This window comes from Aegilops tauschii, chromosome 5 (genome assembly GCF_002575655.3).
Source record: "Aegilops tauschii subsp. strangulata cultivar AL8/78 chromosome 5, Aet v6.0, whole genome shotgun sequence".
In the NCBI taxonomy this organism is placed as follows: Eukaryota; Viridiplantae; Streptophyta; class Magnoliopsida; order Poales; family Poaceae; genus Aegilops; species Aegilops tauschii.
Genome location: NC_053039.3, coordinates 223,534,215 through 223,544,516, shown reverse-complemented (window position 1 = coordinate 223,544,516; position 10,302 = coordinate 223,534,215).

Sequence of the window (10,302 nt, the reverse complement as noted above, 5' to 3'; positions counted from 1 at the left end):
CATTCTCACGAAAGATATTAAAAAGATGAAGCGTATGAGGCAAACTCAATTCCATTTTTTTGTAATTTTCTTTTATAAACTAAACTAGTGATAAAATAAGAAACTAAAAGATTCGATTGCAAGATCTAAAGATATACCTTAAAGCACTCACCTCCCCGACAACGGCGCCAAAAAAGAGCTTGATGTCTACTACGCAACCTTCTCCTTGTAGACGTTGTTGGGCCTCCAAGTGCAGAGGTTTGTAGGACAGTAGCAAATTTCCCTCAAGTGGATGACCTAAGGTTTATCAATCCATGGGAGGTGTAGGATGAAGATGGTCTCCCTCAAACAACCCTGCAACCAAATAACAAAGAGTCTCTTGTGTCCCCAACACACCCAATACAATGGTAAATTATATAGGTGCACTAGTTCGGCGAAGAGATGGTGATACAAGTGCAATATGGATGGTAGATATAGGTTTTTGTAATCTGAAATCATAAAAACAGCAAGGTAAAAAGCGATAAAGTGAGCGTAACGGTATTGCAATGCTAGGAAACAAGGCCTAGGGTTCATACTTTCACTAGTGCAAGTTCTCTCAACAATAATAACATAATTGGATCATATAACTATCCCTCAACATGCAACAAAGAGTCACTCCAAAGTCACTAATAGCGGAGAACAAACGAAGAGATTATGGTAGGGTACGAAACCACCTCAAAGTTATTCTTTTTGATCAATCTATTCAAGAGTCCGTAGTAAAATAACACGAAGCTATTCTTTCCGTTCGATCTATCATAGAGTTCGTACTAGAATAATACCTTAAGACACAAATCAACCAAAACCCTAATGTCACCTAGATACTCCAATGTCACCTCAAGTATCCGTGGGTATGATTATACGATATGCATCACACAATCTCAGAATCATCTACTCAACCAACACAAAGAACTTCAAAGAGTGCCCCAAAGTTTCTACCGGAGAGTCAAGACGAAAACGTGTGCCAACCCCTATGCATAAGTTCACAAACGGAACCCACAAGTTGATCACCAAAACATACATAGAGTGGATCACTTGAATATCCCATTGTCACCACAGATAAGCACATGCAAGACATACATCAAGTGTTCTCAAATCCTTTAAGACTCAATCCGATAAGATAACTTCAAAGGGAAAACTCAATCCATTACAAGAGAGTAGAAGGGGATAAACATCATAAGATCCAACTATAATAGGAAAGCTCGCAATACATCAAGATCGTACCACCTCAAGAACACGAGAGAGAGAGAGAGAGAGAGATCAAACACATAGCTACTGGTACATACCCTCAGCCCCGAGGGTGAACTACTCCCTCCTCGTCATGGAGAGCGCCGGGATGATGAAGATGGCCACCGGTGAGGGATCCCCCCTCCTGCAGGGTGCCGGAACAGGGTCCCGATTGTTTTTTGGTGGCTACAGAGGTTTGCGGCGGCGGAACTCCCGATCTATTGTGCTCCACGATGTTTCTAGGGTATATGGACATATATAGGTGAAAGAAGTCGGTCAGGGGAGCCATGAGAGGCCCACGAGGGTGGGGGGCGCGCCGAGGGGGGTAGGGCGCGCCTCCCTACCTCGTGGCTTCCTCGAAGCTTCCCTGACGTCTACTCCAAGTCTCCTGGATTGCTTCCATTCCAAAAATAACTCTCCCAAAGGTTTCATTCCGTTTGGACTCCGTTTGATATTCCTTTTCTTCAAAACACTGAAATAGGCAAGAAAACAACAATTTGGTGTAATGCCCACGATGCGGCTATATCTCCCACGTGTCGAGGCACGACTTAGAGGCATAACCTCATAGTGGTTTCGTCGCAAGAAGGGTCATCTTCACACAATCCCATGTAATGAACAAGAATGGGATAAAGAGTTGGCTTACAATCGCCACTTCACACAATACATGAATATAATTCATACATCATCCAAAATACAATCATAAAGACCGACTACGGTCAAAATCCAGATGAAAATAAGACAACCCCAAATGCTAGATCCCCGATCGTCCCAACTGGGCTCCACTACTGATCATCAGAAAAAGACACATAGTAACGACCACGTTCCTCGTCGAACTCCCACTTGAGATCGACCCCATCATCTGCACTGGCATCGTCGGCACCTGCAACTGTTTTGGTAGAATCTGTGAGTCACGAGGACTCAGCAATCTCACACCCGCGAGATCAAGACTATTTAAGCTTATAGGAAAGGAAGGTGTAATAAGGTGGAGCTGCAGCGGCAATAAGCATATATGGTGGCTAGCATACGCAAGAAAGAGCGAGAAGAGAAGCAATGGAACGGTCGTCGTCTAGCAATGACCAAGAAGTGATCCTGAACCCCTACTTACGTCATACATAACACAGACCGTGTTCACTTCCCGGACTCCGCCAAGAAGAGACCATCACGGCTACACACACAGTTGATGTATTTTAACTGGGTCAAGTGACAAGTTCTCTACAACCGGACATTAACAAATTCCCATCTGCCTCATACCGCGGGCACGGCTTTCGAAAGATATTACCCTGCAGGGGTGTCCCAACTTAGCCCATTATAAGCTCTCACGGTCAACGAAGGATAAACCTTCTCCCGGAAAGACCCGATCAGTCTCGGAATCCCGGTTTACAAGACATTTCGACAATGGTAAAACAAGACCAGCAAAGCCGCCCGAATGTGTCGACAAATCCTGATAGGAGCTGCACATATCTCGTTCTCAGGGCACACCGGATGAGCAGTCCGTACAACTAAAACCAATCTCGAGTTTTCCCAAGGTGGCGCTGCAAAGGGCTCTAGTTTGGACCAGAACTCAGAGGAACACTGGCCCGGGGGTTTAAAATAAAGATGACCCTCGGGCTCTAGAAAACCCGGGGGAAAAAGGCTTAGGTGGCAAATGGTAAAACCAAGGTTGGGCCTTGCTGGAGGAGTTTTATTCAAGGCGAACTATCAAGGGGGTCCCATAAATCACCCGACCGCGTAAGGAACGCAAACTCAAGGAACATAATCCCGGTATATCAGTAACTAGGGCGTCAAGAGTGGAACAAAACACCAGGCATAAGGCCGAGCCTTCCACCCTTTACCAAATATATATAGATGCATTAATTAAATAAGAGATATTGTGATATCCCAACATATCCATGTTCCGACATGGAACAAACTTCAACTTCACCTGCAACTAGCAACGCTATAAGAGGGGCTGAGCAAAAGTGGTAACTTAGCCAAACAACGGTTTGCTAGGAAAGGATGGTTAGAGGCTGACATGGCAAAATGGGAGACATGATATAGCAAGCGATAGGTAGCGCAGCATGGCAATAGAGCGAACAACTAGCAAAGCAAAGATAGAAGTGATTTCGAGGGGTGGTCATCTTGCCTGCAAGTTTCTTAGAGTTGTTGAAAGCTTGATCCTCGTAAGCGTACTCAACAGGTTCCTCGTTCACGAACTCGTCTCCCGGCTCTACCCAAGACAAGAACACAAACAAACGGAACCACAATCAATCACGAGAAATGCACAAGCAACATGATGCAAAACATGTATGATATGCAAGATATGATATGCGATGCATATGCGTGCTCCGGAAGGAAAATGATGAACAAGGCAGTAACTTAGCAAACCAAGCGCGCCACTGGAAAGATGAGATGATTTCGGTCGAAATCGATATAAAGATCACAGGAATCGGATGCACGGTTTGCAAATGGCAAGCAAAACAAGAATGACGCGAATCTGCGATAAACAGCATGATAGCACTTAAAATGCAACAAGGAACAATGCTACAGCACTCCAACATAGCAACAAAGCATATGGCAGTAATCTAAAGGAGATGCTTGACAACAGATGAACACTGAGCTACGGCTATATCACACCATATCAAGCTCAAACAAGCATGGCAGAAGTGCAAAAGATAACAGGATCACAGACTTGGTGAAAAACTGGACATGGCAGAAAACAGCATCAGGTAGCAATGTTCAGAGCACGAAATCAGCATGCTACAGGAACTTAACATAGAAAAACAAGGCATGAAAGTGTTCTACTAAATTCATATGACAAAAGTCCCTTACTGACCATAAGCCAAAAAGGAACAGAAGATATGATGGCAAGCATGTAAACATAGCAAGTTTCGTTATCAGGTTTCAGACTAGGCAGAAAACAGAGCATGGCAGAAACAATAATATGTAGGCCTCTTTGTGAGCTTGATGCACTCAATACAGAGCAATACACTACAAATCAAGCACACCTACGGCAAGATGGCATGTTTATGAAGCTATCCATGGCAAGAACAATTGCATAGCATGTATGGATCAACTACAATAAGCTTGGCAAAATTGCATATCATGTTAAGAATCTGCCAGAAATATTTTATAGCAAAAGTAGAGCAAGATTGAGTCATGCTATAGCCCTCCATAATTGCAAACAATTGCAGGAATGGATCAATTACAACTATATCTACAAAACATCCTTACTAAACATCTCCAAAATATGCATGGATCTCTCTGTAGCATCAAGTGTACATGGCAACAAAATAACAGCAGACAAGGACTATTTTGCATGCTTGTGCTAGTCACCACAGAGATCACAAAAATACATGGACTACACCACTGGAAAGATGGCATGGCATACTTCAAAACACATGTTGAGCTCATGCCCATAAGATGCACAGATTTAAAGATACAAAAATGGCAAATCTCCAAGTTCTGATAAGAACCAGAGAATAACAGCAACCAGCCCTCTTCCAACAGAGATTTGGGCATCAATATGACCTCTAATGAACATGGTGCAATTGAACAAAATGAAGAGCATCACGAGACGAACAATTTGACATATTACACGCGTGAATCGGAGCTACATGCAAGGAGTTGTGCAACAAGGAACATGAGCACTTGCTGTGAAAAGATTGAGGACTTGGGAATTTTTGGGGTCGCGAGAAAGTCAACTCACGAGGAGATCCTCCAGATCCGATCGGGCGAAGGGACTCGGGCTCGGGGCCCTGCTCTCCGGCGACGGAGGAGGAGAGGGAGAGGCCGGAGGGAGGCGCCGGCGACGGCTACGGCGGCAGCACGGCGACGGGGAACGCGGCTCACGGCGGCGGCCGGATCCTGGCGCGGGCGAGCGCCTCGGGCGGCGGCGGGCCGGCGGCGCGGGGAGGAGAGAGAGGGCGCGGCGCGCGGGATGAGGTGGCGGCGTCCTATTGGTTGGAGGCGGCGGCGGAGCGACGTGGCGGCGCCCTATTGGCCGAGGTGAGGTGGCGGTTGGACGTGTCCGGCGCGGGTGGACTTTGTCCGGCGGCGCGAGGTGGAAGACGCTAGGGTTCGTCTGCGAATGTATACGGGAGGGGATGGAGTTTTATAGGTAGAGGGATCTAGGAGAGTCCAAATGAGGTGCGGTTTTCGCCCACACGATCGTGATCGAACGACCTAGAGCATGGAAGAGAGTTTGGTGGGTTTTGGGCTGGTTTTTGAGGGGGTTTTTGCTGGACACATAAATGGACATGGCCGATGCCCGGTTAACCGATGGAGTACCAAACGACCTCCAAATGGAACGAAACTTGACCGGTGTTCTCCGGGTGGTATAATAAGGCCACTTGACAGGCCTCGGTCCATTCCGAGAAAGTTTGACACCCGCACATGAAATAAAACAAGAGGGGTGCACCGGAGGAGATAGGAGCGCCGGATTGCAAAATGGACAACGGGGAAAATGCTCGGATGCATGAGATGAACACGTATGCAAATGCAATGCACATGATGACATGATATGAAATGCATGACATGACAAAATGCAAAACGAAAAACAAAACCCGACCACGGAGGGAATATCATAACACATAGCCGAAAATGGCAAGAGTCGGAGTTACAAATATGGCAAGTTACATGCGGGGTGTTACAACACTCCACCACTACGAGAGGATCTTGTCCCGAGATCTAGGACTGAAAGAACTCCGGATATTCGGAACGGAGGTGGTCCTCGCGTTCCCAGGTGGCTTCCCAGTCGGAATGGTGCGACCACTTCACTTTCAGAAATTTGATTGACTTGTTGCGTGTCTTGCGCTCAGTTTCTTCAAGAATAGCAACGGGGTGCTCATGATAAGACAAATCTTCTTGGAGGTGAATCTCTTCGAAGTTGATAGTGCGCTCAGGCGTCTTGAAGCACTTGCGGAGCTATTGCACGTGGAACACATCGTGCACGTTCGCGAAGTTGGAAGGAAGCTCAAGTTGATAGGCGAGGTCGCCTCTTTTGCCAATGATCTTGAAAGGACCCACGTATCTAGGGGCAAGCTCCCCTTTGATACCGAATCGACGAGTGCCTTTCATTGGAGAGACGCGGAGGTAGACATGGTCTCCGATCTCGAAAGCCAAATCATGGTGCTTACTATCATAGTAACTCTTCTGGCGCGATTGCGCGGCTTTGAGATTATCACGGATGACTTTACACATTTCTTCAGCTTCAGTGATTAAGTCATTGCCAAGAAGTTGGCGTTCACCAGTCTCTGACCAATTGAGAGGAGTACGGCACTTTCTGCCATAGAGAAACTCAAATGGGGCCTTGCCCGAACTCGCTTGAAAGCTGTTGTTGTAGGAGAATTCAGCATATGGAAGACAATCTTCCCATTTCATGCCATAGGAAATGACACAAGCCCTGAGCATATCTTCAAGAATTTGATTGACTCGCTCGACTTGGCCACTAGTTTGAGGATGGAAAGCTGTGCTGAAGCGAATGTTTGTGCCCATGGCCATCTGGAAGGAGTCCCAGAACTTAGAGGTGAAGATGCTTCCACGATCTGAAGAAATCAATTGTGGAATGCCGTGCAAGGAGACAATTCTGGAGGTGTATAGCTCTGCCAGCTGAGCTGCTATGATGGATTCTTTGATTGGAAGGAAATGAGCCACTTTAGAGAGCTTGTCAATGACAACAAAGATAGCATCATTTCCACGCTTGGACTTTGGAAAACCAGTCACGAAGTCCATTTCGATATGATCAAACTTCCATTCTGGGATAGCAAGAGGTTGGAGGAGACCAGCTGGTCGTTGGTGTTCTGCTTTCACTCTTCGGCAGACATCACATTCATTCGAATTGAGCGATCTCTCGCTTCATTCGAGTCCACCAATACGACTGCTTGAGGTCATGATACATCTTCGTACTTCTAGGATGAATTGACAGGAGAGAATTGTGCGCCTCATTCATTATGACTTTCCTTAGATCACCTTTAGGAACCACAATCCGATCCTCGAAGAATAAAGTGTCTCTGTCATCAATGCGATAGCACTTGTATTTGGAAAGACCCTTGTCGATACCACGTTTCACCTTCTTCACCATGGCATCAAGGAGTTGTGCCTCACGAATTTGATCTTCCAAAGTAGGAGAGACTATGAGGTTGGCAAGAAAACCTTGAGGAACAACATGGAGATTCAGCTTGCGGAAAGCTTCACAAAGATCCGGTTGGAAAGGCTTGAGAATTAAGCTGTTGCAATAAGCCTTCCTACTTAAAGCATCTGCAATGACATTGGCCTTGCCTGGAGTATATTCGATACTCAGATTGTACTCTTGAATCATTTCGACCCATCGAGTCTGCCTGAGGTTGAGGTTGGGCTGAGTGAAGATATACTTGAGACTCTTGTGATCAGTGAAAATGTCCACTTGTCTTCCCAACAAGAGATGTCTCCACATTATTAATGCATGGACAACTGCCGCCAACTCAAGATCGTGAGTGGGGTAGTTCTTCTTGTTGGGCTTCAACTGACGAGAGGTATAGGCCACAACTTTCTTCTCTTGCATTAACACAGCACCGAGACCTTGGAGAGAAGCATCACAGAAAACTTCAAACGGCTTGGATTCATCAGGAGGAGTCAAGACAGGAGCTGTGAAAAGTTTCTCTTTGAGAGTGTTGAAAGCAACGTCACACTCAGGAGACCAGACATACTTCACATGCTTCTGTAGGAGGTTGGAAAGAGGCTTTGCAATCTTGGAGAAATTCTCAACGAATCTTCAGCAATAGCTTGCAAGACCAAGAAAACTGCGGAGCTGCTTGACATTTTGAGGAGGTTCCCAATTCACAATTGCGGACACCTTCTCGGGGTTAACAGCGATGCCCTTGGCAGAGATGATGTGACCAAGGAAAAGAACTTCATCGAGCCAAAACTCACATTTGGAGAACTTCGCATAGAATTGATACTCTCTGAGCTTGTCGAGCACCAATCGCAAATGTTTGGCATGATCCTGCTTATTCTTGGAGAAGACCAAGATATCATCAAGATACACCAGAACGAATTCATTGGTATAGGGGTTGAAGATGAAATTCATCATCCGAGAGAACACTGGAGGAGCATTGACAAGGCCGAAAGACACGACAGTATATTCATAAGAACCAAAGCTTGTTCTGAATGCTGTCTTGGGAATATCTTCTTCACGAATGCGAATCTGATGATAACCCATACGAAGGTCAAGCTTCGAGAATACTTTAGCACCTTTGAGTTGCTCAAATAGCTCATTGATGTTGGGAAGTGGATACTTGTTCTTGATTGTCTTCTTGTTCAATGGACGGTAGTCGACGCAAAGTCGGTCCGTGCCATCCTTCTTCTTGACAAAAAGAACACCACAACCCCATGGAGAAGAACTCGGTCTGATCAAACCCAGACGTTCTTGTTCATCGAGCTGTTTCTTCAATTCCTTCAGCTCGTTGGGTCCAAGCTTGTATGGACGGTTGCAAACGGGTTCAGTGCCTGGCTCAAGTTCGATAACGAACTCAACTGGGCGATGAGGAGGCATACCCGGAAGCTCTTCTGGAAAGACATCTTGATACTCACAAACGACTGGAATTTGCGAGATGGCATTCAATTCACCCTTCTCATTGAGAGAAAATAACCGAATGGTTTCATCACGAGCGGCATAAATAATCACATCCTCAGAAGAGTGTGTCAATTGAATTTCCCTGGCAGCACAATCAAGTTGAGCCTTGTGCTTAGAAAGCCAGTCCATCCTGAGAATAAGATCAATATCCGAGTCACCAAGAACAATTGGAGAAGACATAAATTCATAGTCGCCCATCTTGATAGCGGAATCCCGAACGAATGCTCGAGAAGTAAGTTGTCGAGCCGGAGAAACAATAGACAGAGGACTCGGCAATACTTCAGTAACCAGATCATGCATAGCCACAAAAGGTCTAGAAATGAAAGAATGCGATGCACCAGTATCAAAAAGAACTTTTGCAGGAATATCATTAACAGGAAGATTACCCATTATCACATCAGTAGATTCCTCCGCTTGAGCTGCATTCATCATGTTCACCTTTGCAGACTTTGGATTATGCTTGACCACTGCATTGCTGGAAGATCTGACAGGAGGAGGAGGAAGACGCCTTTGGTTGAAGCACTTGTTAGCATAGTGACCTTTCTGCTGACACTTGTTGCAAGTCACCTCTGAGAGTGGACGATGATAAGGAGCATTGGACTTTGGAGCTTGATTCTGAGACTTGTTCTGATAGCCAGAGTTGGAAGAGTTGGAAGAACCATGGCCACCTTTGTTCTTCTGCTGATAAGGCTGACGAAATGGAGGAGGAGGAGGCAACCAGAACTTCTGTTGCTTAGCTGTCACAAGTGAGGAAGAAGAAGACTGAACTGCGTCCCTGACTCTCTTCTTAGAAGCCTCACACTTGAGCTGAGCAGCCTCTTGCTTCAGTGCCATATTGTAGAATTGATCAAACTGAGTAGGCTCAACAAGAACGAGAGCTAACTACAGATCCTCTTTAAGGCCACCTCTGAAGTGATAGATCATGCTCTTTTCATCAGGAACGTCTTGTTTAGCGAAGCGAGCAAGTTTCTGAAACTGGATGTTGTATTGATACACAGACATGTTGCCTTGCTTGAGATTGCGGAACTCCTCACGCTTGCTCTCAACAACAATTTGTGGAATGTGGTGCGCTTTGAAATCCCAACAGAAGTCAGTCCAAGTGATCACACGACCTCCTCTGGAATCTTTGTATTGTTGATACCAATCAGCAGCTTGGTCCTTGAGCTGGAAAGAAGCGAACTTGACAAAGTCCTCAGGCCTGACATTGCTACATTCAAAATGCTTGTTGATGTCCACTAGCCAATCATCGGCATCCGTGGCCTCGGCACAGTAGCTGAAAGACTTGGGCTGATTTGCGAGAAACTGGTTGAGAGTAGCAAAGTGAAACTGATTGTTGCCTTGACCTTGATTGCCTTGATTGCCTTGCCCTTGAGTACGTTCTTGCAAGAGTTGCAGAATCATCTGAGCATTGGCGTTGGTGTCTTCCATGATAGCTTGCCATGCCTCCGGAGGCGGAGGTGGTGGCGGAGGGT